We start from the raw sequence: 27,627 nt of genomic DNA, 5'->3' as shown, positions 1-27,627 counted from the left end.
ATTAAAGTGTATTACTGTTCGACTAGTAGAGGACTAATCTTCATTGTTACATTAGCTCCAGGTGTGTTATAAATCCATCTTGTAATAATGCTACAGAATTATAGAGAAAGATTTAAAAGCCGGGAACCGGTACAGGGTATAGACTGTCAACACACATTCTTTGTGTCCAAGTGCCTGCTCTCACCCACCGTACACACTGTACCTATACGATGTATAGGTACCACAGCTGAGCTGGCAATGAGGAGGAGTTATAGGAAACAGCACACATCATCCTGTACTTTCCATGGACTGCACTTACACTTCACAAAAGGATGCACCAAGACAAGACAAGTGGTGGTAAATCAATTGTCTGTCTGAGGTGTGAGCTGTTTTTCTAAAAAAGCAATGTCTTGCTCATTCGACCTGGCATCAGCAGGAGATAGAGCAGGCAACAGCCAGAAGGCAAGGGAGGGCAGCCCCTGTTCCTCAAGGTCTCCTCTTTTAACCTGCAAGAAGTGCTTTTAGTGCCGTGATTTGGCTGCTGTCCTGTTTCTGCACAACCCAAGTGAGAGCTAACTCCAGGAGGAGACTAGTAAAGTGAGGATTTGACTTGTAGTTGTTTTTTTTTTTTAATTTTCCCTGCTCAAAAAACTGAAGTGAACAGTAATAAGAAGGCATATTCTGAAGTGGCTGTTGTTGTCTAAATTAAAACTCTGTGAAGTTGCAGCCCACGGTGACTTCTCAAAGCTGGCAAAGGAGAGGGTTTCTTTTGCTACATAACTGCTAACCTTTAAAAATAATCAATCTTTGGCTTAAGGTTAAAACAGATATATGAGGAGCAGCAATGAATTCTGAAACTTGCCTGGAAACCCAACCTACTTCAGCAGCCCGGCTCCTGGTGCACAGCCTGTGGTACCACCCAGCAAGCCCCAGCCTGGCACAAAAGCACTCACCACAGCAGGCACCCACGCACTGCTCATACTCAAAAGACATATGCAAACTTTGTGGACACACTGGGTGTGACAAACAATGGACTGTGGTGGTAAATCACGGCCAATATATTCATTGTTCAACTTGACTTAGAGATTAATATTACCTAAATATGAAATTGCTGTATCTACCCAAACAGGATCCCAGGCCTGTTCTGCCTTCAAACCTCTTGCTGTGTCAGTAATTTCTGAAGAGCTATACGCAATTATCACCTCAATGCCACCCAGTTTCTGGCATTATCTAACCACCACCCTGGAGATTTGGAAAACCGTTTCCGGCTGCTGCCTACCCTTCTCTGCTGGCACCATACTGCAGCTGCACTACAAGCCAGACCATATAGATAGTCACTTTAAAGCACAATACTTAAACTATGGATAACCTTGCTGGAGGATGTTCTGGATGCAAAACATTACACAGGTTCAAGATCAACAGTACCAATAAGCGGAACACAAATAAGTTAAGGGCTGCTGATACCACCTCTAGTTCATGGATTCTACATGCCACAAATTAATGGAGCTGGAGAGCACAATGGAGAGCACTCCAGGAGCATCTGTGCACCTGTCACACTCTTCAAATCCTCTCTTAGCATCTGTTGGTGGTCTTCAATGGATCAGGGGTGGGTTTGGTCTCATCTGGGTATTTCATGTGTTCTTATGTAAAGTACTTTTCAATCAGATTCAGATCTTCACATGAGGGCCTCAGTAAGAAACAGCTACATTTCTTTTTTTTAAAAAAAGAGGCTAAGACAGTCTCCATAGTATTTTGGCTGAGTTGGAATGCTTCTTTAAGGGAAGAAATACATATTTCAGTATTAAATTTTATTGATTTAGAATTCATGTGGGAAACAAACATAACATACATGTTTCTAAGGGACTTCTGTGTCTTGCTGTATATTCATATTCACACACACATGCAAGTCTCAGCTGTGCATCTTTACAAACATCTGACGTGCTACTGAAAGTTTGGATTATACAGGCGAAGCAATGCTCTCCTGCACCTGAGGAACACTCCAGGATTCTGCTCACAGTGAAGGAAAAAAAATACCTCTATTTACCAGCTATCCATCTGTAAAATCTAGTGATTTCCCCCTTTTTTTCCCCAGCTGGACAGAAAAAGCTGGAGAACTTGAGCTGACATCCTTACTCAGATAGAGACATTCAAACACAGACTAGCCTGAATTCTGTGATACTTTCTGTAGAACAATTCTACTTGTGCAAACTCTGAAAAAAACATAAAAATACCTTATCCAGAGTCCCACATCATCTGCCTGACATGATCTTCTCAGAGATGTTGTGCCCAGATTTCCCTGGACAATCTGAATAGAGGTGGAGACTGATTCACATTCTTTCAAAAAATACTTTTGCTACCTTCTGTATGGTTTCTGGGACAGGGCTTCCATATTACCCAAAGGTCCCTAAACAAGAACTGTTGCCCTCCTTGGAGTGAACACTTCCAGAAGACCGCTCACCTTCAGTATCCCTTCCCAAGCAAACGTATGTTTCCAGTTGTGATAAACAACTGTTATTTCAAGTGAGAGTAAATAGTACATAGTGAAGTTACAAGAGTCACTTCTCTTGCACTTCTGTGCAAAACCCTGAAGTAAAGGGGTTTTATTTTGCTCAGGGTCTTCCAGGGACACCCATGGTGTGACAGGGCCACTGCCAGGGAAAGAACAGCCTATTCTCAGTAATGTTATGATAATGTTGGCAAAAGTTGCTCAAATACAGACTAAAATATACAATAAAATGCAGTAAGTGAAAGAAAGAAGAACTAGGAAACTAGGGCAGATGGAAGTCTATAAAACCTTTTCTGTAGAGCTCCAAGCTACTTGCCATTTTAAAACTGCTGGTACTTTGCCTGTTTTCATAACAGAAAGGTGATACAAAAGCACCACCCCAGATACTGCAAAACTCAGAAAGCCTCAAATTCTCTGAAGCCAAATGAAAACCTGTTTTTTGCGCTACAGGAGTGTCTCAGAAGTGCAAGCATAAAAAAAAAAAAAAAAAGGTAAACAACCAGATTAGCGTAGCTCAGATAACTCTGAGAGGATAGGATGGGAGAACATGAACATTTCTTCTAGACAATCTCTATTATGCTAACTACTTCTTTTAATATTCTGAACAAGCACCGAGACACACATTAGTCAATTCTCTAATCGCAGTTGCCCAGCAAATTACACACTGTATCTGTTCAACATTCTTCAAGCACTAAGACTCTTGTTTATAACTTAGTACATCTTCTTGCCTTGCAGTACAAATAAATGCACTATTTCTAAGATATGCCCATCTTCAAGCAGATCATTACTGATGTCTGACTTCTTGGGCTTCCTGATAAATTATCCTCTTCCTTCACCTCAAGCAGAAAATGCTCTTCCACCAATAATCTATGACTGTCAGTCTTGATTACTTGTAAACAGTGGAGCTCTTTGAATATTTCTGCTTGTGAAAAGCGTTGATTTTCTCACTCATGTCTCCCAGTGTGAGATGCTGGCAGACTTGACAGCTGTGCTTTATGTTATTTTATTAAAGTTGTTAGTGCTGCAGGATGGTCTACGTTTTTATCACTGCAATTCTTAAGGGAAACACAATATTGTTTTATAACACCTTCGCACTGGGGAACCTCTCCTTCTTGTCCTTTGTGGAGGAGCCCGGAATTCTCAATGCAGTAGACTAGAGGCGACCTGGGTCTAGGACTGGGTATTGCTTGAAATGACATCTATATTATGGCCTGTTCTCCTTGTGCTGTAACACCAACAGAAAAGCAACCTGTGTTAACATAGAGCACTAGCCAAAAGCATTGGGGGAAAAAAAGCTTTTACAGTAGTTAGCACTGTTCTCACTCACCATGAATATTTACTGTTGATAGTTAAGAGTTTATCACCTCCAATGCATTTAACTAAAAGAAGGATCATAGTGATGGAGAGTAATTATGCCAAACTGCTGCAATACAACCAACCTCAGCTGCTTCAGTGATTACAAAATATATTCTCAAAACCAGCAGCTATAAAAAACGAAAAAAAAAAAAAAATTGCCAGCAGCATGGATCAGATACTAAGCATTACTCAGCTGGTGGTGTTTGTTATTACCAATACACCTTGCGATACCAGGCATCTTTTCCATACTTAATTCCCATACTTGGGTAAAACCTGTGGAGTGGTATTTCAGCATCAGATTAACAGGTGAACCAGGAGGAGGCTGAAAGTCTTATATCCTCTCTGCAGTGAACCCAGGGCTGCTACATCCACCTCTTCCTCCAACTCCCTTATGGATCCAAAGCCGTATGATGAACACACACTCACAGCACATTCCTGCCCCCATTCTTGCACTGCACCAAGCAGATGTACTGGGGCTTCATCTTGAGCACCCCACTATGAGAGGAAAAACTTAGGGACTGAGCCAGCTATGGCTCCTCAGCCCTTTGTTGATACTAAGGACCTCCTCCTGGTTCTGGTGGTGACTTCCAGCCATCTGTGCCTCCTCTTGTACTGCCTTTACATCAACTTAATTCCTGAATTGCCTCCTTTGCCCTCTCCTCCCTGGTCTTGTCCTCCTTGCTCTTTTCCTCTGTGCTTTCTTTCCTTTCACTTCTCTTTATCTTATATCCTCATAGTAAGATTTCATTTCCACCTCCACCCCCATGTATAATTAAATGTGATATTTACTGCTATTTTCTGTAGCTTCTGCTGCGTTACATCACGTCCTCACACTCTACTGTCTTATTGAAGGGAGTATAAGCTTTTTGGTGGGTAATCTCCTTTGCCAGTCTATGGCTCCTGTCTCCATCCTATTTGCCTTCAGCTGTGGTTTGAGTCTCAACTTAACTAGTGATGTAAAATGAAAGAATAAAACACAATGCAGCTTCTTGGGGATGCTTAGTATTGTTGCTTAGACACAGCATGGCCTAAATCCTGTTTACCTACCTGGGAGTAATCATCACAGGAGATCCCAGCCCTGGGTATGCCCCAGCTTGGTATTCCCCCCCCTGCAACTGCTCAAGGCAGAGGCCCAGGAGAGGCAAAAAACACAGGCAGAGCAGAAGAGTGACATGCTCCCTCTTGACCACCTACAAGATAGTGTGTTAATATGGTGCAAGAGGCCTGGCTGCCCCCCATCAGATGCCGAGGAATCAGGACCTGTTTCTGAGCTGTCTTTACAATTGCTCCCACATCAGGCATTTCAGTGCTTTCCGCATCTCTGGGCCCATTTCCATATTTAATTACAGCTACAAGAGTGCTGTAATTTAATTGCTCTAACTTACAGTGAACACTGCAGAAAAACCCCACATCATATAATTTTCTCATCTGCTGACTTTACTTAAGATTCTATATCATACCAATATCTGCATTAGCATGAATCAGAAATCCCTGGTTTTGGGGTGCTTTTTACTTGCTGCATTAAATCCAAGTTATTTAAGGAGATTGAGAAGAAGCCCAAGTTGCTTGCATTCAATATGCAACACAATATTTTAACTATCTGCTGGAAAATCCTTCTACAATTACTTTACCACTTCGACATGAAATACACTGCTACCTCATGGCTGATGATATTATTCCTACAAAGCATATATTCCATTAGAAATCTCAGTTTATCAAAGCTGTGTTTTATAGAGTGGTGGTGGTTTTTCTTCTATCAATTGTCATAGTGACTACAGATATTTTTTTTTTAGTTTTGTTGTTGTACTTTGGGGAAAGACTTGAACCTCATACTTCACATGGATATATGAGTAACTGCACCCTTATAAACAAAGCACTTAGATGAAGAGATTTTTGTGGAAACACACTTAACCTTTAAGTTAAACCCTTAAGCATATATGTTTAATGCTTTGCTAAAATAAACTCTACTTCTAACAATTCTGCATATAAGAATAAGAAAAAAAACTATAAAAGGCATCCTAAGAAATTTGCTTTTGAAAGTATAAAAGACAAGTAAGCCCACAAGCAGAACAACAGTTGTATAAAAAACATTTGCCATTCAGTGAAATATGTAGATTGCACTCTGAAGAGCTCAAATCTTGACAGACTTCCAGTTTGGCTCAAACTGAGATAAAATTCTTGGAAAGTGAGCACATTACAAAGGAGATACTTGAAGAAATATCCACTGGGGTAAGAAGTCCTGCCAAAGACTTGGAGAACTGCTATTTACAACCTGATACAAATCAAGGCAAGAATCTATAATGGTGTTTGGATACATTTTCCCATGCCCATTATCCTCCTAGTTAGCAGATAATGTTATAAACACCTTTGCAGTCTTCCTCACCTGGGAAGAAAAGGTAGATGATTCTGGGGAGCTTCCTAATGGTGTTTCCTAGAGAGGGCTGCCTACACAAGAAAAATGTGTGGTGGAGAGACCTGGGTAAGAAATGGCAATGTCATCAATGTGATAATGTTGGAGGAAACGTTATCCTGTGTGCACAGCCTGCCATGCAACATTACTCATTTGGAAAAAGGCTATTTTTAATCAAGGAAAAGCACTTTAATCAAGGATAGAGTCAGTGATTCAAAAATCTCATGCAGGTGCATGTATTACTTGACTGAAAGCCTTTTCCCAAAAGGTCAGAGCTGCAGAGCGATGTGCATGTCCCACTCCAAGAGCGGAGATAACCTCGAGGTGCCTGTATCAGGCTGATGTATTCTGGCTCCTGACGCAGGGAGTTTCAAAGTCAGAACTTCCCCTGCTAATCTTCTTACCTTAGACAAATATTTGCCGTACCCTGAGCACACTCAATAAGATTCATGACGTGCCAAGTAAGACACATGCATTAGGGAGGTTGATTTGGTTTATTTGTTTTCTTGGTATTTTTCTACTAGCACAAAGGAAATCAGCTGCAGATCCCATGGCATCGGTACAGAGCTGGTTCAGCGTGCAGGCAGACATGAGTGTGTCCCCATGGCCTGGGGGGGGCTTCACCCTCCTCATCACATCTCAGAGCTGCAGGAAGAGCCCAGAACGGCCAGAGCAGAGAGCAGGTTTCTTCTCCTCTGGGGAATTAGCTTATTCCTATTGAACAAATCCCCACCCCACCAACACTGAAATTAAGAAAACAGTCAATGTGTCCTGGAGTAACTCATACTCTGAGTCACTCTCTCCACTGACTGTAGGAGGATTTTAAGGATGCTTCAGATGTTTAGAATGACACATACCACATGCTTGAGGCACACCACTGGGGTTTCAAGCCTGCTTTTGTGTGTGTTTCTCAGGGGACCCCTCACCTGCCAACAGACTTTCCCAGGATGGTCCTGTCTGCTTTCCTCACAGAGCTCAAGATCACGGTACTCCTGGATGCAGCTACATCCCCAGGACGGCCTTTCCCCCCAGACATCCCTCAAATACTACTTTAGCTTTCAGCCTTGCACACTCAAGAATGCTTCACCTCTGAGATTGCCTCCCTGGGATTTAAGCAGCCAATACCCTCTAGTAAGTAGGTACTAAAATAGGTCAAGAAATAAATTGCTCTCATTTAACATTCACTCCAAAAAATACAGCTGCATTTATTATGCAGCATATTGTTTTATATACTGTTTTGTTATAATAAGTCATGTTTAAAATGTCATGACATTTAAATCAACAGCAGTAAGAGGGAAATGCTGAAAAAGAGCAAGATGATCAAAAAAGATTTGAAAAATCCTGGTGAAACGTTATGGGCCAAACACTCTCATTACAGTAAAAATAAAGTCACATGAAAGCTTAAAACTCATCTACAAGAAACCCACTGTAGGGAATCCCACTCTGCCCCTCCTGTGAGATGTTCTCCATGTTGGGTCTCTGCATTACCGTGGTTGTCCTCAGGTCCAGTGGCCGAGGAGTGGTGCCACCGCCGGCTGAGCGGTTGTGGGTGGCTGCAGCCAAGGGACTCGGGCACCTGCAGCAGAGCACCCCTTGGCAGTTTAGCCTTTCTCTGTGCTGCCCTTTGCCATTGAGCAACCACAATACTCTGGAAAACTCTACTGAATACGTCCTTGGAACTTATTAATGCCATTTGTCTCAGTGAGGAGCTTTATTTCTGTGCCTGCGCTAAGTTATATGAATGAACTTTACATATAATGTAAAAGCTTACTTTAATGTAGCTTCATAGCCTTTGAGGAGACACAGAGACTATCTATCACTGATGATCTATGGGCATAATGGCAGATTTTCACAAGGAAGACTTTTAATGTTAACAAGAAAACAGCTCAGATCAGAGAAGTTACTCCGTTCCTGCAGATTCAGTACTCATCTTTTATATCAGACCCAGACCCATATGCCAGCATCCCTCACCGCTGCCTCCATGCTCCCTCTCCCCCCACCAAGGGAAAAAACAACAACTGCAACAACAAAACAGATGGCAATGCAACGAAACATTAAACCCAATCCCAATACCTGAGCCATACCATGAATATTTCACTGAGGCATGGGGCAGAAAAGACAACAAAATGACCTTTTCCAGCATCCTGAGGGATATCTAACCTTGTAATTGCTATAGACACACTGAAGACACACAAGAGGGAGACCAAGACTATTTAAAAGCAGCTGTGTATATTTTTAAAAATTAGTATCTCAATGTTCCCATTATAACCTGCCAATATGAATGACATTTACTCTTGCTCTGAGAAATGAAAGAAACTCTAAAAGACAGACTGCATTAAGAATCTATTGATATTCCACTGACCTAGTGGCATAAGAACCAGACAAGCTTTGTCAAGGGCAAATGCCCCAGAGTCTGCAAATTCATCTCTTAAACTAGCAGTAAAGGGAAAAAATATCTTCAATGTCTAGAATATTTATAAAATTCAGCAGAGGCTTACACTTCTTGATGTTATAATGGCAGTAGATGGCTCTAGACCCAGACATGAGAGCAGAATTGGAAATTTCAGATGGTCAATCACCTCTTCCAGTTTTTCCAGTCAATTAATGTTGCCATGAAACTTATTCAAGTTCCCTCAAGGGACATCACATGGAAGTTTACCTAATTTATTTTTTTCTGTTGTACAAACTTCACAAAGGTTTTTTACCCGTAGCAGAATATGGGTAACATATAATGATATAAAGTAATAACATGGGTCTAAGATTCTGCTTGGAATGGACGGGCACAAGTGGTGTAAGCTGTGCAAGAGGTCCCTGCTGCATTGCCTTCACAGCATTAATGGAAATACCCAGAGGGAAGAGAAGGAAAAGTGATGAACAGTTTGATACTGTTCAAGCAGGCTCCTTCTTTCTGCAGATGAACCTCTTAACTCATACACTAAATCAAATGAGAACAAAGAGTCACAGACAAGGGGCCCAATACAGGAGCCCTTATTTACTTGGTGAAACTCAGACTGGGATAACAGGGGCTTTTTCAGAGGGCAGGGGGCACAGGCTGCCTGAAAGAGGAAAAAATCTATTTACTCCTCTTCCAACCTGCAGTGTTGGCCTTCTGTTCAAATTCTTTTTTTGGGATACAAGACCACAGTTTTACCCACATAATGCCCACACTGAAGAACAGGGATGGCATAATAGCCTGGGAATACAATATTCTGCAATTAATTTCAGTGAAGGGACTGTGAATTTGGGGAGAATTAATTTTAGCTGCATAGATTTTGCAGTTAATTAAGGCTGATAGCTTCTACTAGTAGGAAGGTGTTTTTGATGAAAATACATTGAAAATCTTATTAAACTGCCTAGGAAAAAAACAGTTGCCTTTGCCCATGCTACAGCCTCCCAGACATCCCCATGTTTCTATATAGGAATCATGAATTGATAGCATTTGCATAACAATTATTATTTAATATGTAGGCTTTAGTATCATTGCTTTTAGACAGAATTAATATTTAAACCTTTGAGCACAGACATTTTGGAAATACTCATCTGGGAAAATCACGGAAACTTTTTTTGTTTGCAACATTTTTGCAAGTTCTGTTCCAGTGATGATACCCCAACAGCGGATCACCACCTTCTCTCATGGTGTCTCAGAGAACATGCTTCAGAGCTCCAGAAAATTCTATACTACATGGATGGGGTGATCAAATGAACAGGGAGGGATGGAGGGTAGGAAGGCTATGAAGATGGGAAAAGAAACCCAAACATTCCCAGTTTTCAGAGACAAAAAGTAATTTAGTTTGCTTTAAGTTCAATCAGTCTGTTCATGCATTAGGAAGCAATGAGATCAACAGAAATGAAAGCAATTTTCAGCAGATATGAATAAAAAACATGGCTCAGGTGAGAAGAGGTTGTACATTACTCCAGAAGCTCAATCAAATACTTATGGATTAAATGCTGTGAGAATGGATCTAACATGGGCTTGCTTCATCTCAATTTGCCAGACTAGGAATTAGCCGGTTTCCCACTCGTTCTTCAGGAGGGGGTTGATTGGGGAATAGGTTGTACAGACACACACTTTGTGGAGGACTTGAAAAATAATTGTATTCATTTAGACACAATTTAGTCAGAGCAAGGTACCTTGCAACCAGAACATCTTGCACAGAAGGTCTACTGCTAGATTTTTCTCTTCTTCTTTAGGTCTTTGTTCTATTTTTTGTGAATTTTGCTTGAAGACTAGTTTAGAAAAAAAAAGTTCTCAGTCTGCATTTCCAGGGTTTAGCCTGTACTGAATTGCACAAAGGCACACAAGCTCTCCTCATTCATGCTGACCCGTAAGCTTTATTACATGACATTTAATTGCAGAAGACACCATTTTCACAGCTTTATTTCTCATATGACATCCTGTGAATTGCTTTTAAGAAAAGCCATTTACACAACTTCTATATATATGTAAACTAGTACTCTAATGTCACATTCTTGTTTGCACATACCCTGGTATTCATGTCAACTAATCCTAATGCAAAAAGCAAGTGGCCCTTCATATATTCCAGTTACGGAACAGTAGCATGGATTTTCATAAAACAAAAGTTTAACTGATACTATGTAAAATCTGTTCCACTGGAAAATTGGCATCTTGCCCATCATCTTCCACAAAGTTCAGTATCTTTGTCAGTGCTCATCTACTTGACTTCTTAATTGTCTATGTTCACTGGCTGTATCAAATGGAGTTTTCTTTTTGCCTTTGCTCACTGTGTATTACATCTTTTAATCGGTATATATAATTACTTACCACAATCTGCCATGCCAGATTTTCTAAGCATTAGTCTAATTAACTTAAGCTTGATAATTATGTTTCAGATATCATAACAGTATGCACAGAACTTGCAGATTATGCTGTTGGCTTAGCTGTTTCTGGTAACATTTTTCTCCTATTCTTACTTTTTACTTTTGCTTTTCCTGTACAGGATGGGAGCGCCAGAAGAAAGAGACACTGCTGGTCTGTTTAAACGACTGGAAGTTTCTCTAAAAGCAAAAGCTGGCTGTTTCTAATAACAAGTCATCAAGTAAGTCAATACAAATGAGAAGAGATCCAAAATGCAAGGATTTCCTCTTTTCACAAGAATAAAAGATAAATACAACACTGAAGAAAGAAACTTGAGCTTCCGATAGTGGAAATCGTAGAGGATTCAAGACTGGAGCACTCACTGGCCAATTATGAAAGTACTCAGACTTTCCACAGGTCTTCAGCCCAAGCTATTCTAATTACACGCCTGTTGGCGACAGCATGCCACCAGGGAGGCAATAAATAAGTCATAACATGCATGGGACCTGGCACACATACCTTTTCAGCACAGAGAGATCATCCTTCACAAAGTGATGCAGGCCATCTGGGCAAATGAAATATGCAAACCTGAGACCCCAAGAAAGAGTAAATAGATGCAGAGGACGCTTATGTCACAGTAATAAATATAGGAAAGCAACAGAAATCTGTAAGAGGCTATGGATTTTTATTTGGTTTTCTGACATAAAACAACATTTCTTTTCACTTCTGTCCAACTCACATTGGTATTCTGCTCTTATGGTGAAGAACATATTATCCTGTATTGTTTGGTTTGCCTTTCTCCTGGATGAAGGCAGGGATATTGTGTCCAACCACATCAAATGGCCTCTGCCTGGTGGGAGATGGGGCAGAGCCAGGAATACCAAATCTCCTTTCCCTGCACCCAAGAACCATGGATCTGTCTTGCTGACTGGAGTCCAGCAAGCCTCATTCAGGTCCCAAAGGCACCCAGACCACAATTTGGGTATTTGGGCTGCAAACCCAAATGTTACATCCATGCCAAGAGACCATTTGATTGAGTTCTTGGCGCAGTGATACATAAGTGTTGTCAAGTCCACTCAGAGAACCACACCAAATACTTTGCATTTACTCTAGAGTTATTGATGAGGATCTAATCAGCTATGAAACTCTGAAAGACTGCTCAGCTGCTCCTATTTTTAACACAGACTTTAGAGATAAGGAGACAAGGACAGGAACAGGCAGTTCCTCTTGCTGAAGTTCCCCTTATTCAAGCCCTTATTTTCTGGAGACTGAAGGGCTGTCACCCTTGACAGAGAAGATTACCAGCAGTCAAGGAAGTAATCAGGGTGGCCAGTACATAAATAAGCATAACATAAATCTGAATATTACTAATTAGCATTTGATTCAATCAGACTAAAAGTGTTAGACCACTGTAGCAGCAATTCCTTATAGGAAACTATTTAGCATTGCAATTATCTTTAATGAATTAACCTCAAAGTATGGCTGAGGTGCAACATCCTAAGAATCCCTTTGCTCATCTACAGTCCACTTGCAACTAATTTCACTTCACAAGCCTACCTCAATTAACATTTTTCTGTATTTCACACATGAGTAACTGCAGTACTGAAATATGCACTCCTTTCCCAATTTTAATAGCTGAATACCTTATTTTTTTTTTTATTCTACAAATGAAGGAAAATTATTTTCTGCTACTATCTCAAACCAATTAAAACTCTTTTTATATTGGCTTTGCATCTCTTCAATATATGTATGAACCAAGAAGGTCCAACATTTTTCACATAATAATTACCTGGAAACGATCTGCTGTGAGGCACTCAAAAGACAAAGGCGTTTACAATTAGGAAATTTTAAAACTTGTTTTACATTTTCCATCACTATGCTTTTAAAGAATGTTTTTTTGGTTGAATGTTTTATATTAGGAAAGAAAACCTCTATCAGTGTAACTATAACCTATGTGAACTAAAAAAAACCTAACTTGGAAAATGTGCAAGTTTATTGATAGGCCTGAAAGGAAAGGAGAACACGCTGCCTTATTGGCCACTACACAGTTAGATTTACACAAATAGCTACTGTAAAATAAAGAACACTTTTGTATAATACACCTTATGCATTATGTAGCATGGGGAGAGTGACAGATACTTAACTGCACATTCTCAATGAGTTATCAAATGCCTCCAAGACAGTGTGAGACTGTCAATTGCTTCCCTATCTGCATAGCGGGGCAATGGCTGGACCTCATGACTCTTTCCTTCTGCTTTCCTTGTTTTTTCTTTATCAGGGAGTGTAGTGATAAGTCAAGGCATAACGGTTTTAAACTGAAAGAGGGAAAACTTAGGTTAGATATTCAGAAGAAATTCTTTACTGTGAGTGTGGTGAGGCACTAGAACAGGTTTCCCAAAGAAGTTGTGGCTGCCCCGTCCCTGGAGGGGTTTTAAGGCCAGGCTGGATGGGGCTTTGAGCAACCTGGTCTGGTGGGAGGTGTCCCTGCCCAGGGCAGGGGGTTGGAACTAGATAATCTTTAAGGTCCCTTCTAACTCTAACCGTTCTATTATTTTCTTTGAACTGATAAAAAGACAATGCCATTTAATATCATTCTTGCATTAATGGAGAAAATGGAGAAATATGGTGAGGAAGCTCTTGCTTTGCACCATGATTGTAGTAAAAGGAGCAACATTCTTGAACAGACTATAAATTTGACTACATTTTCAGTGTATGTTTTCAGCATTATTTTAGCATTAAGAAAAATGAACACATATGTAGATAACAGCATCCACGCAGCAATATGGCATAGCTGTTTTTCTTAAAAGCATCCGATTTAATTTTATCATCAAATATCACACTGTACAAATTCTTATGTTCTATTCCTTACTGATTTTAACCTCAGTTTAAAGCTAAGTATTTTGTGCTATCCAAATCACCTAGAGCTTACTGCAGAGCAGAGAGCATTACCAGTAGAAAGACATGTGGGGATACAGTACACGAGTCCTTCACATGCCGGGACTGTCAGATTTTCTTCTCCATCTGAAGCACCCACATGATGCCACAGAGCTTCACTGTCATTTCTTCTCTGAGCTACTGAGTAATATTATAATGAAGTTACACAGATAGGGACACAGACATAATATAACTTGTCCATATAGCTATGTAAATAGAGTTTATTTTGTGTATTAATTTTTATAACAAATAGGGATATGCATGGCCTATTTGGTTACATGAGCAAATCCGTGCCCTGAAAGATGATGTTCTCATTAAGCAAAGCTGCAAGCCCAAATCTTATCTAAAGTGCTGTTTACTTTGCTGGCAGAACAGCCAGCAGACTACAGAGCATAAACCTTCCACTGTTGCCACTCAAATTGAGGGCACCCCATAGCAAATTATGAAAAATAAAAAAAATTAAATAACACAGTAAGATGAGAACATTTATTAATAATAAATGCTTAATTTAGCTAACATTATAAACTAATATTTCAGATAAGAAAAAACTTATTCTATCACACTGTTTCTCTCTAGTATTCTATCGATTCTCAGAGAATACTGAATATTGTAACATTTCACCTTTACCTGCATTTTTACCAGCCCTTGTTTTTTATAGTGCCCTACACTTTGGAAAAATCTAAATAGTAGTTAAAAACAAACTCTTTGCTATCATCTTATTTCCATTTATAACCAATACCACACTGCATTTATGCATGAATTTATTCTTATTTCAAAACCTGTTTCAGGTCTGATTCTACTCATTCGCTTTGTCAAATGTCACTGAGCTCCTGGAATGGTTTTGGTCCACTCAGCCAAGTCAGGGAGAAACTCTTTACACCAAGTGGACATTTTTATCTCTGGGCAAACAGCCAGGGCCAAACCTTTGTGTGGTGCTTCATCTGGGCTAATGCACCTTTCAGACCTCTCTCTACACCTTCTCATGACTCAAGAGCAAACCAGGGCAAACCTACTTCCAGGAAACCACTGGTAGGACTCCATCAGCTGCCCTACAGCCAGACTAAGACCACAGGGTAGCAGTTCACTGCCTCCTATCACAGCTGAACTGACACTTTTTTTTTTTGTTTTGGTTTTTTGTTTTGGTTTGGTTTTAAAGTTTGCTTGAGATGACAGTGCCAAGGATTGGGAGACATTTCAGGAGATAGCGTTGAGAACATTAGGAAAGCTATAAACACCATGTTAGGGATTATTTCTGTGACACCAATCAAGTTTAGAGTTTCAATCTTTCCAATTCACCTCTGGGGTTTGAGCAGTAAAAATTTGGATAAATACTGTGTAATACATTATTGAGAAAAAAATGTCATCCCAGTTCACAACTAAAAAGCCTCTTGAAAATTAACATTGCAAAAAAATTCATGTTCATTCGTTATTAATGGGAGAGGGATAGGCTAAGAATAACCTAAAGAAAGCAAAATAGTTTGTGCCAGCTTGCTGCACTAAGCCTTTGCTTACGACATGAAGACAGATCTTGTGCTGATTTTGGCACCAGTGGGAAAGGGCTATTATCTCCAACTCATCTAATAAGAGTCTAGGAAGGAAGGACATTTTCTCTAGATAGCAATTTTGTCAGTAAATCAGAAGCTGATTCATGTTCCCATTCAGCAGGGCATTTAAGTTCTCTCCTAATACTGAGCATATGCTTAAGATCTGTTTGAACTCACTTAAGCTGATCGCTTGCTTAAATGCTAAAATGAGATTGCATTGAATACCAGTAGGCACATATATAATTAAAAAAAACCTTCTGAGCCTAACAAGCATAGCTGGCTGTGTGTTACTCATTGTCCACATTTCAGGGTAAGGACTCCTGCTTTAATTAAAGTGATTGAGTGAAAACATCTGAATGCTCACACATTATGGCAGTGAGCAGGGTACAGAACGAGAAATTAAGTCATAGCGTGAGTCAGAAAACTGCACACAGAGCAGGATAAAAACTAGAGAAAGATTATGACAAATTAAATTCTTCATGAAAATGTTATCTGCTACTTCAAAATCAAACATTCTGACAAATTTTAGGAAAACACTTCCTTCATTCTAAGCATCTCTTCTCTGGTATCTTCAGAAGCTTCTCCTATTATCAGACTTTTCCACTGTGATGTTGCAATTGTGGCTAATGGACACTTAATATTATTTATAGAATTCTTGTGCCTCAAGACAGAAAATACGCGTGGTACTTAAGGGGTAAAAGGAGATCCAGCAAAGGAGGACCACATCTTGCAGTGTTTACTCTAAGCGTCATTTCTTATTCCCTAGCATGTCCCTTGACCCATTGTGATAATTGGGGTCTGCAGGTCTTCCATAATTGTGAACTCAGCACAGGAAAATGTGAGGTTTCACATAATAATCTGGAAACCTGTAACAATTGCTGTTGATAAAAACAAAATGGAAAGGGAGGAGCCTGAATTCATCCAAACAAGACAACTTTGCATGTAAACTCATAATCGTGATTAACACAAAATATATTAGGAGTAGATCATAATTGGCACATTCACAATTACACTGAATTTGTGAAACAATAAGGTAAATAATACCTACTCTAATATTTCCACCTCACTTTGGAGCTTCAAAAACAGCAGTGTGAGAACAAAAGGGGTCAAATGTGCCCCACTGAAAGCAGGGATAGTGCCCCTTTTTGCTCCAGATACCCCGTTTCAGTCACAGCTATCCTGAGGCCAGCACGCTTGTTAGGACTATAATCTGCTGCTATTGAAGGAAATGCATCACCATCCTGGCCATCCTTCCCTGCCTTTGTGCGTTTTTCCATTCTCCATTATGTTCTTCTCTTTCTCTCACGTTCAACTTAACCTGATGCCCAACAAGAAGCAGTACAGCACCTACCACGACTGAAGAAGATACTTCATCCAACAATGGTGAGAGGACAACAGAGAGGGGTCTGGCATTTTCAATGTAGGAAGCACGAATTTAGAAGAACCAATTCACAATCAAGTCATGGTCTCCACAGCACTGTTTCTTCTAACACAATGTGTCAAAAGCATATTCAAATTTAACAGCCATACCCCATTTAGCACTAATGTCAGAAGTGACATGTGGAGCTAATTAGATGCATTTGTCTGTGAAAAGAGGTGTATTGCTTCCATTTCTATCCGCCACTATAAAGCTGCCATGCAAACTGAGATGAAACATTCCTGCTATTTCTGCAAGCCTATAAAGGAAGTATCCAATATCCATAGGTCTTTTCTTTAAGGACACATTTTTAGTACAGATGGAACGAAAAGAAAAATGATACATTTGCATATTTCCCCCAGCAACCACTTGTGCATTAGATCAGCCCTTGGCTGCCTCAGCACAGAGTAAAATCATAACAGGGCTTGTTGCAGAGCTGCAGATAAAGCAAACAAACCCTGTCCTGCCAGGCAGCCGCCGCTGCTCACGTCTGAGCCGCTGGTAACAGCAGACCAGGGCACATCTTGCTGTTGGTTATTGGGCATTAACTGGGATAAGCCCTGGAGCCAGCGTGGTAACTCTGGATTTGCAGAGCTCTAATGGGGCTTTGATCTAATGTCACAACAGGCACAGGCAGCGAGTCAGGCCCCGTCAGCAGCAGAATTCAACCCAGCCAGGGTCTGCTAAAGTCAGTGGAAAAACACCCATTGGCTTCAGTGGAAGGGAGTTCAGCATCTCTGTGCCAGCAGGGAAAAAAAAAGCTCAAAAGGTCATAGAGAGAAAACATAAAGGGGAAATTGTTCCAAGGCACAAGGAACCGTTTCAAATTTTTGTTCAGGCTGGCCTATGAGTTTGATTTTCAGCAGAGCAATGCATCTTACCATGCAGCCTCCCCTAACTAATTAGGCAGGAGCATGATCAGTTTTAAAGAAAATCATGGGTTTGTCTGCAGACAACTCAATATTTCATTGCATCAGGCCCTGTTCTCTCATACTATTTTTTATTGATCAGAATACCTCAGGCTATTAAGTTTATTAATTAAATGATAATTTTTTTTCCTGGTGAGTATACAAGGAGATAAATGTCTTACAAATAAACTCAGAGCTTGCAGGCTGAGTCATGTGGTGATTTAGAAGTCATTTATCTTTTTCTCTCCCCCTCAGCAAAAAGTAATCATTGCCACAATGCTCTGCAAGTCTAATGTGGCTGCAACATAAAGAGATATTTTTCACTTCCAGCACAATTATACCAAGCTTTTATGTTATACTGATTTGTAATTGCAATACTAACAAGAGGATATGGATATCTGCTAATCCATTTTAGCACAAACTGCCACCCTTCTGAAGCAGGGAGTGGTCTGACCCCATGGGCTGAAGCCAACCTTTGTAGAGGCTGAATTTAAATTCAAATGTCTGTATTCTTCAAAGACAGACAAGTTTGCATATGCCTGAATTTTCCAGCACTTCATTGCTGTTCTGAGCCAGAGACCTGGGGTTGACAGGTGATGCTTTAAAGCTGAGAGACAGTAGCTCTTTGAAGAGCTTTCCCCCAGTGCTGTTTTTCCTGGGCTGAGCCACTGGAGAGCACATCAATGAGGAATAAGTGCCTTTTACCCCACCACCCACCCCAGAGCAAGCAGAGAAACTGGTCAGGTGCCTGCTAAGCATGTAGGGAAAATATAATGGTCCTTTGATCAAAGCCCTGATCAAACTGTGGGTAAAAAAAAAAAAAAAATCATCCAGGAAGACCAAAATGAGAAATAAAACAGGGTGCAAGTCCACCCCAGAAGGGAGAGGAGTGTTGCCAGGAGCACATGAAGACCTGTTCAGATGCAGCAGTGGATGTAGTTCAACAACATGGACAGCTCAATCTAAACAAAGCCTCTAGACTGCAAAGAGGCTGCATGAAGCTCCCACTTACACGTAGTTTTATTACCTGGTGGCAGAGCTATTGCTTTAAGTGTTTGTAACACTGAATGCACAGTGAAGCTGAACCCATTCCAGAATCCCTTATTGTCTTGCTTCATCAACAGTACTTTGATTTAAATAGACCAACATCAGGACAAGTACATAGTGTGCAGGGTAACAGCTGAAAACCTGGGCAATCAGAAAAAGAACTTTGAAAGAAGGAAAAATAGTCTGAATTGAGAGCAGCCTAAATAATTAATTTGAAACTGGACTTGTGTTCTGTAACAAGACAAACCAGCAGCAGTTGACATCATCTATATGTATCTCCCCATTAACTTCAGCAGCCCACAGGGTTTTCAGAGAAGAAGGGCTGGAGGGGTGACATGGGTTCCTCCTGTGCTGAAGCCCTCAAAGGTGTGCTTTGCTATGCTCAGTGAAAGTATGTAAGAGTGCAAATAACAGACATCAATTTGTGGTCTTTGACCTAAAAATTGTAGCTTTTTGTTTCTTCAAGAAGCATGTGTTACAATATTCTTAGAAAGCAAGGTGTATTGCCCAGCACAGAAAGGGACAGCAGCATATGGGAAAAGTACGGTGACCTCTTGTGCGAGAGCCAGACTCCAGTCTGGATTTCTTTTCCCAGACCTTTTGCTCTGATACTGTTTTGCCCAAGTCAAGACAGACCAAAAAGCCTTCAAGATTCGTCCATATGTTTCTCATCCTTAGGTCACCTGCACAAAGTACCAAATATTAATTTCTTTTCTTTAGCATTTACTAATCTATTAAAAACCACAATATTATTTCCCATTGATGGTGCCCATGGCTTCAGGCAGGCTGAACAAGTTTGGTCTACGATAGTTTTGAATAAGACATTGTAAATCAGCCTAACATAAGAGTCACATCCTCCTATGTTTGCAGTGTTGCTCTACTCATTTGAAACTGGAAGAAGGGACTAGCAGAAAGAATCATAAAGAGGCAATGACAGCAAAGGCAGTATTCACAGGAACATATTTTAAAATAAATGATGGCAAAAGAATATAGGTTATGGCCTCTAATTTTTCATCCCCCTTTCTGCAAGCAAGCAGCTGCCACAGTGCCCACCTACTGGTGGCTAAGGGACATCTGCAATTCCTTGGGGGGACTGGTGATGTTGTTCCAATAATTGTTGTTCCATTTGACAGTAAGCTCAACAGACCTTACTGACATCCTACAGCTATAAAGCAGGGCATGGTGTGTGTAGTGTACACGTGCATGCTAACAAGTCCGTTAGCCTTAAGCACAGATACCACATTCTCCACAACCATCATGCATCTACTGGCAACATGCAGGTCAGGAGCTCTGTGCACTCTAAACCAGGCTGCTTCCATTGGAGCACCTCCGGGTACTTCTGCAATATCCCATCCTGCTCTCCAAAGCTGTTTACTTACTGTTCCAAGTCAACATCTGATACAGATTAAAAGAACCATAAAGTGTTTAAAGAAATCAAGACCATGAATGTCCTGTGACAGCTACGCTAAGAAACAGCTATGCTGCACTGAGTGCTAGTTTCTCAACCTTTGCTACTTACGCAATTCACAGCCAATTTAATTAAAAATATAACAGATCTGAAAGCTGCTAAAATGCTTGCAATGACTATCAGTCATTTGATAATGGCATGAAAGAGCCATTAGAAGTGAACTGTAAGCAAACTTTTTCAAGATTGAATAACAGGGGCATTACAGTTCCAGCCATTAATGTCACAGTTTTTTAAAAAAATTAGCTGTCCATCTAGACCTAAAAACCAAGCATTTTTATCTCACACACACATTTACAATCAAAATATGTTTATAAAAGGTACAGTAAATTTCATGGTTATGAGCTGCATATTTTGCATTCTGAATACTAAAACAGCCTCTGCTGACTCACTTCATCATTTAGTTGATTTAATACAAAACTTTTTTCCTCCCTTTTTCCGCTTGTTGCTAAGATGAATACTCTGTATTCATTAGTAATCAAATACAATAGCAAATGTAGTATTGTTGCACAGATGAACTCTTTTTTTATTACCAACACCCTCATGTTTAAAATATTTCCTTTAAATAGTTGCCTCTTGTTATTCTAGTTCAGCTTATGAAGGAAGGTCTCACAACAACACCTTGGACAAAGAATGCCAAATTAAATGACTGAAAATCCCAGAATTAACAGATACTGGTTTCACCATTAAAATAGAGTCATGTTTAGCCATAGCCACAAGACTTTGGGATTGCCACTGTGGGATAGAGCCAGGAAAGTGCCCTGCTGCTGGTCCTGAGCAGAAAGCACGCTCAAGTGCTTTTCTCCGATGCCTCTACTTTGGGACACGGATTGCTCCCAGAAAGTCTGCACAGCCGTGCAGGTGTCCCCGCTTGCAGAAGGTACACAACTAGAGCAGAGTCAGGCATTCACAAGTTGTGCAATCCTGCAGGTATTGGAAGACCTCTGAGCTTTCAGAGGTTTGAAAAAGTAAAGACTTTCAGTCCCAGGAATGCACTGCTCGGAGGTCAGACCACTATTAGCTGTGTCATTTGACTGATCAGAATTCTACAAATCCAATTTTTAATTTAATTCTGACTTGAACAAACCAAGCCACAGGTATTTTTTTTTATGAGATATCTTTCTCAAATCTGTCTTTTAACTTGAGGACTTTGGATTTAAGAGAGAGGCATGGGTTGGTCTCTTCTCCCAAGTCACAGGCAATAGGACAAGAGGAAATGGCCTCTAGTTGAGCCAGGGGAGGTTCAGATTGGATATTAGGAAAATTTTTGACACTGAAAGGGTTATTAAGCATTGGGACAGGCTGCCCAGGGAAGTGGTTGAGGCACCACCCCTGGAAGGATTTATAAGACAGGCTGACTTAGTGCTTAGTGGCATGGTTTAGTGCCGTTTCTTTCATCAGAGTTCGGTTGATGGTTGGACTAGATGATCTTAAAGGTCCCTTCCAACCTAGACAACTCTATGATTATCTGCAAAGAGAAGCAAGCAACTTGGGGTCAGAGCAGCTCCTGTGTTGTGCCCACAGCAAACTGCCATCACACCAGTACACAACTACAGATGTAAAAAGAAGCTTGCACTCCTATGAGCCAGGAAAGCCAGATGCAAAGCTCTCTTGGTGAAAGCTCAAATTTTCAAAATAGTCAAAAACATGAACCAAAAGAACAAAAAAGAAAGCAATGTCTTCCTTTGATCACATCACTCCAAGAGCAGAAATTTTTAACAATACTGTATTACATACAAAGTATATACATACACACACAGACACATGCACAAATACATATTTATATGAGAAACAACAGTTGATAAACCTTGTGCTGCAGATCAACCCCTACTCATATAGATCATAAGCTCTGTTTTGAAATTCATTTTATACATCACAGAATTTTTTGTTTAAAATTAGCCCAAATTACCTCCTTTATTGAAGTGTTGCAAAGTTAGAATATTTATACATATAGCAGCAGATGCTGCTGTAACTCTGTACAATATAATACAACTTTATATCATATACTGCCTTTCATACCAACTATATTCCCAAACACTGAACAGAATTAAATACAACAAAGCAGTGGATGCAGGCAGCACGCAGTATAAATTACAGAAACCAGTGGCGTAAAGACACTGTATGATGAATAAATTAAGGCACTGAGCCATAAGGCCAATAAAAGAGTGAGAAAAAAAATTAAGAGGCATATGCAGATGAGAAAATCTACTTTAAAAAAAAGACAAAAGTTGAAGAGATGGAGAGTTGATGAGGCAGAAAGATACACAGAGCCTGCTCCAGATGGTAGAAACAACAGCAAAGGCTCCTATACCAGAGTGGCAAGACTATGTACAAAGCAGCACGGGGTGGTTGCAGAGTCTGCAAAAAGACAGCAAGCAAAAAAAGGGGCTGCATGCATTGCTGAAACGAGTCACTGGTTTTGGAAATAAGGAGGGACCCTGAAAAGGCTGAAGAACTTTTTCCAAGTACAGTTATATAGCTGAAAGTACATACAAAGGCACCTGAGGCTACGGCTGTGAACAGGTCCTTTAGCTCTATTGACTTGGCAGGGTCATTTTCAGACACAAGGGTCAGAAGAGAACATATTACCATGTAGTCTGATAACCACTGATTTAACAACAGACATCTACATGAACCCATGAAACAAGGACATGTGCACAATGAATTACTTATCTGCATCACAAACATTTATCTACAGCACAATATTTACTTATCTACATCACAAACATCAAAAGCATTTGTCCAAATGCATGATTGACCTGACATCCCCATAGTATGTACTAGAAATAAGCTACTACATATATGTTAGATTACCCTTAAGGGCTCCACATATTTTATGTATAGTATATAGAAACTGATCCCTAAAAATACCCTGCTACCTGAGTAGTTTTAAGCACAGACTGAATTGATGGCACTAGTATCACCATATTATTTACTATTTTGAGAAGTCAAACATGACTGTGCTATGCTACACTGTTTTTAAAAATAATAAACAAACATAAAACAATCTCAAATTTAGCTCCTGGGACTGAAGCTACGATACATGAGTAGCAAACTGATGTAGATGTGTTGGCCAGAATTTACTCAGCTCTGAACTAAGAGGCAAAAGTGATGATAGTGCTACTTGAAATCACCAAGCATACATATTTGTGGTCCCATTTCACTCTGAAGTTGTCAGTGAGAAAACAGTGCTGAAAATAAACATCCCTCTGTCGACCTCCACTAACAAGCCTGCATAACCTTTAGGCTTTCAGACTAGCAAGGTATAGTGCTCACACATAGCTTCCAGAGTGACATTTTGAAGTTGAGAAATGACAGTAGCGAGTCATTTAAATCTTGTTCATCTCCTTTCCATATCCAGCTTTATTTCCTTCCCCATCATCTGTAATCTCTGCCAGCCCACTCCTGAGATGATCCTGATATATCAAAACAGAATTTAGCTACAATGCTTGTACATGTGGTCTTGCACACTTCAGAAGACCCAAAACTATAAATGCTGTGCTTCGCATTCATCAGACAGATCCAATAAAGTTGTAAATTAAAAGAAATTTGAGGGACTATGTGCCTAAGAATAAAACTAAATTAAGTAGCAAGTGTTTATAAGATCAAGACTTAAACCTCTAGCTCCTACAACACGGAAACAGTCAATCTGGCACATCTGGGCTTTCAGTGACCAGAAATGAGCTCGATTCTTATGCAGAAACCCAGTAAATAACCTACAGGCAATTTAAAAACCCTCAAGAGGGCACACAGAAAGAGCCCAAGTCACTTACTGAACTAGTGGTAGAGCTCTGTATGGCAGCTAAACATCCATCTCTGTCATCAGCTATGGAAGGCAGTAAATGTAAGCTGTCCAGTGCACCCAAACAAAACAGTGTGCAAAGAGCTGGTAGCAATATAGATTCGCTTTCCTGGCTACCTCCTTCTAGCTTTTGAACTCAGACCTTTCATTTTAAAAACTGATGCTTTAGACATCTTGGCATTATCACCTATGGGTAGCCAACTCAGACAAGCAAGAAAATAACTCTTAAATATTTTAGGTCAGATACTTATTTTACACCCAGTTTTGAGGATGATGGGTCATTACAAAGACCTTGCATTACACAAATGCTGTATGCTGTGCTACTGTGTCATATTCATATCAACATGACAGTCCAGAATATGAAAGGTAATATGAATGGATGCACTAAAAAACAAAAAATCAAACATAAATAACTGGTTTTCAGGTTGAAGACAGGACAGTGCTGGTTTATATGAAATGGCCCTTGGAAAAAAAAATCCCATTATTCATCTATAATCCAACTTGGCATTTAAATAAGCTTCAGTTAGCTATTAACACTCATGTCCTTAATTTGTTTTGCTTTTACTTTTCAAATAAAATACTCATTAGTGGACCACTGGATTGACTATTTAATGGCACAGTGCTTTAAAAAGCATGCAAGTGTCATGTATGTACAATGCCTGTGCAATACAAATACAGAACAACCCCACAACCAGAAGAATTTTATGTTTTCATAGTGGATTTAGGATACTGTCAGTCACAATCCTCTGCTTGGAACATCATGCTGAGATGCCAGCTGAGATCCCCAGACCAAGCAGGAGCTTGGGTTGTCAGAGCAGTCCAGATCTGAACCCTCTGAAAAGGATTAGGTCTTCCTCTGAGTCATGGGCAAGAACTCAATGCAGTTCCTTATGAAACAGAGTAATCTGTGTCCAAAACTACACAAAAAGCATAATACTTATCAAATCTAGAAGCAAGATACAAACAATCATGGCTAGGTGCACGCATAATTTGGAAAAAAGAAATCAGCCACAAATAATCCACTGTAGGTAATTTAGCTGCATTTATTCAATCTGATTGAGCAGAAAAGGCATTATTAAAAGAATTAGCACATCCCATCCTGAGATCTATTGGTATGGAACCAACTGGTGGGTGAGATCATGTAAGAATTGATTTTCCTGCCTTACTTAAAAAATAAGGTTATGTAGAGACTAAAAATCATTATCTGAGGTGTCCAGAAAGTCTCAAGCAAAACTAAATCATATCTACAATTCACTTAGTGCACGTATACATCTGATCAAGGGGTGGTAAAAGTTGTTGTAAGCGAGAAATTACTAACTACTTTTTTATTTTAATTTTTTTAAGGTAAATTACATATTTTGAAGACACCAAGTCTAATATTAATTCATTTACTCGCTGGGTCAATAAAAATTGCTGTAGCCAAGAGCTCTATTAAAAGTCCATAATGTTACCTTAATGGAGGAAAACTAATAGAGTTCTTCTGGAAGTTCTCCATAAAAATAATATTGTAGAATTTCAGTAGATGTCTTAAATAGTTTAAATAGACATTTTTATTAACAGACCTAATAAAAGAATTAAAACAAATTAAAATAATTACTTTCACTAAGAGGAACTATTTACATTCCAAATATCTTAATGGAGTTTATTCTTAAAAGAATTTAGAAACAAAGCTCATTATTCAACATTGTGAAGTGGGAATTGGCTATCTGGCATCCGCGCACAGAAGATCTGCCAATTTGCAGCTACTGTAGCACTTACTCGGAGCCTCTCTGTCTAAACCACTTTGCGTGGCAGCCGTCCAGAACCTCGACCTGCAACACAATCCACCTCCTTGTCAAGAGCCCTCCTTGCTGGAAAGCATTAAGCTCACCCAGCAACCAAGTAACCCAAAATAAAAAAATAAAAATCTGGGTAATCCACAAGGCAGACAATTGGGAAAAAAAAGCATTGTATCAGATATCTGCTCATACTGTGTTTCCCTGGGCATTTCACCATTTACAACTATGTCCTTGGTTTATTCCAGGTTATGCTGTATTCCTTATTTCTGTGGCTAACCCCTTACTGATGATCTATGCACATTTGCAGCTGAATGAAACCTTTATATTTCAATGGGAGTGATTACTTGCTTGTAGGGTTAAAACACCCCCCAGGCAACGCAGTTGGGCTCAGTGTGAGCCTTAGAGGATTGTCAAGGTTTAAAACACAGACAGCATTCAAAGTTCTGGAAGTGGCACATCTTGCAAAACCAAGCACAGCACCAGAGGCAAGGGATGGCGCACAGAGTGCTGTGCACCTTACACAGCCAGAGGAAACCCAGGCTCAGAGGCAAACTTGATGTGGTGACAATCCTCAACTCCTGCTGGTGGGCAGAAAGCAGATTATGATATAGCTACTTTGAGCAAAAGCAGGCAAGGAGCCTGTGGCTGGAACTAATCCCCACAGATCAACAGACAAATTTTGCTTGGAGCTCACATGGGCATTTCCCAGGGAGTTTATGGAGAAAAGGGAGGCCCTGACCTGACAGAAGGGTACTGAAACAAGTGCACCTTCTTATTGAACTCCATAGGCTTCTGATTTGTATATGAACAACCTGATGAATTTCTGATGAAACCACTGTATATTTACTATCCAATTACTGTACACAGGAAATTGAAATTAATGCTTTTGGAGTTTTATTGCCCTATGAACCTTATCACTGGTCTTAGGTTAGAAGAGTGCATTTTCTTGATGTGTGGGACTTGATTACAAAAGGTGTTACCAGCACTGGTTTTGTACACAAGGGCAATGCATGCACGTGCCTTCCACGGCGATCAAAAATTCACATCGCACCCACACCTTTCTTACCCAAATCACACAGGGGGTGAGGGGAAGGTTGCTGGGAGTGTGCTGTCTGTGCAAACACAACCTGCCACAAGACCCAGCGCAGCTCCCAGGCTGGGCACCTTCATTAAAAGTTTGGACCAAGAAGATGGCTCCTTTGTGCGAGTCATGCCCTCCAAACACTGACTCACTGCCATGAAGACAGCAGCTTATGCAAAACTTATTTGTCATTGTGCAATCAATAGCGATAACCAGATTTTGCTTCTTGTTATCGAAGTTAGGCTGGAATAGATATTGGCAGAGGTATAATATCACATAATAATTGCTGCCAACACTGGAAGGTTTCCTACCCCCTCCTCTGAAATGGCTTGCCAGGGAGTTAAAGCCCTTCCACTGAAGCTGGCAGCATTGTGGCCTTCAGAGAACAGACCAGAGACTGGAAACTATTTCAGCCATTACCTTACCAGACACATTAAAGGACCGGATCCAAAGGCCATAAAAGCTCCAGGAAACTTTTCGTAGTCTATAATGAGGTTTGTATCAGGCTCCAGGTCCCAAACGGCCATCCCTAGTTTCGGTATTCATGTTTGCTAAAATTACAAAATGTCCTTTCATTCCAGAGA

The 27,627-nt window shown here is 40.2% G+C and overlaps 1 protein-coding gene and 1 long non-coding RNA gene across 3 annotated transcripts in view; one reads left to right on the top strand and one right to left on the bottom strand.

The window, feature by feature from the left end:
* Positions 1-11,678, top strand: part of LOC106890662 — a 36,360-nt gene extending 24,682 nt beyond the window's left edge. Inside the window, exon 5 of one of the 2 annotated variants that reach the window (XR_001412549.1) lies at positions 11,210-11,678. This is a non-coding gene — a long non-coding RNA (uncharacterized LOC106890662). Of the gene's footprint in view, positions 1-7,165; positions 7,282-11,209 lie in introns of those variants that run through there. The other variant, XR_001412548.1, reaches the window with a different exon arrangement.
* FHIT (fragile histidine triad) overlaps positions 1-27,627 on the bottom strand; it is a 590,052-nt gene that overhangs the window by 9,148 nt on the left and 553,277 nt on the right. The gene's annotated exons all lie outside the window — the stretch shown is intronic.

The sequence above is a fragment of the Calidris pugnax genome, unplaced genomic scaffold, assembly GCF_001431845.1.
Source record: "Calidris pugnax isolate Ruff unplaced genomic scaffold, ASM143184v1 scaffold81, whole genome shotgun sequence".
In the NCBI taxonomy this organism is placed as follows: domain Eukaryota; kingdom Metazoa; phylum Chordata; class Aves; order Charadriiformes; family Scolopacidae; genus Calidris; species Calidris pugnax.
The sequence above is the reverse complement of the archived record's forward strand: the minus strand, read 5'-3'. Positions and strand labels throughout refer to the sequence as shown.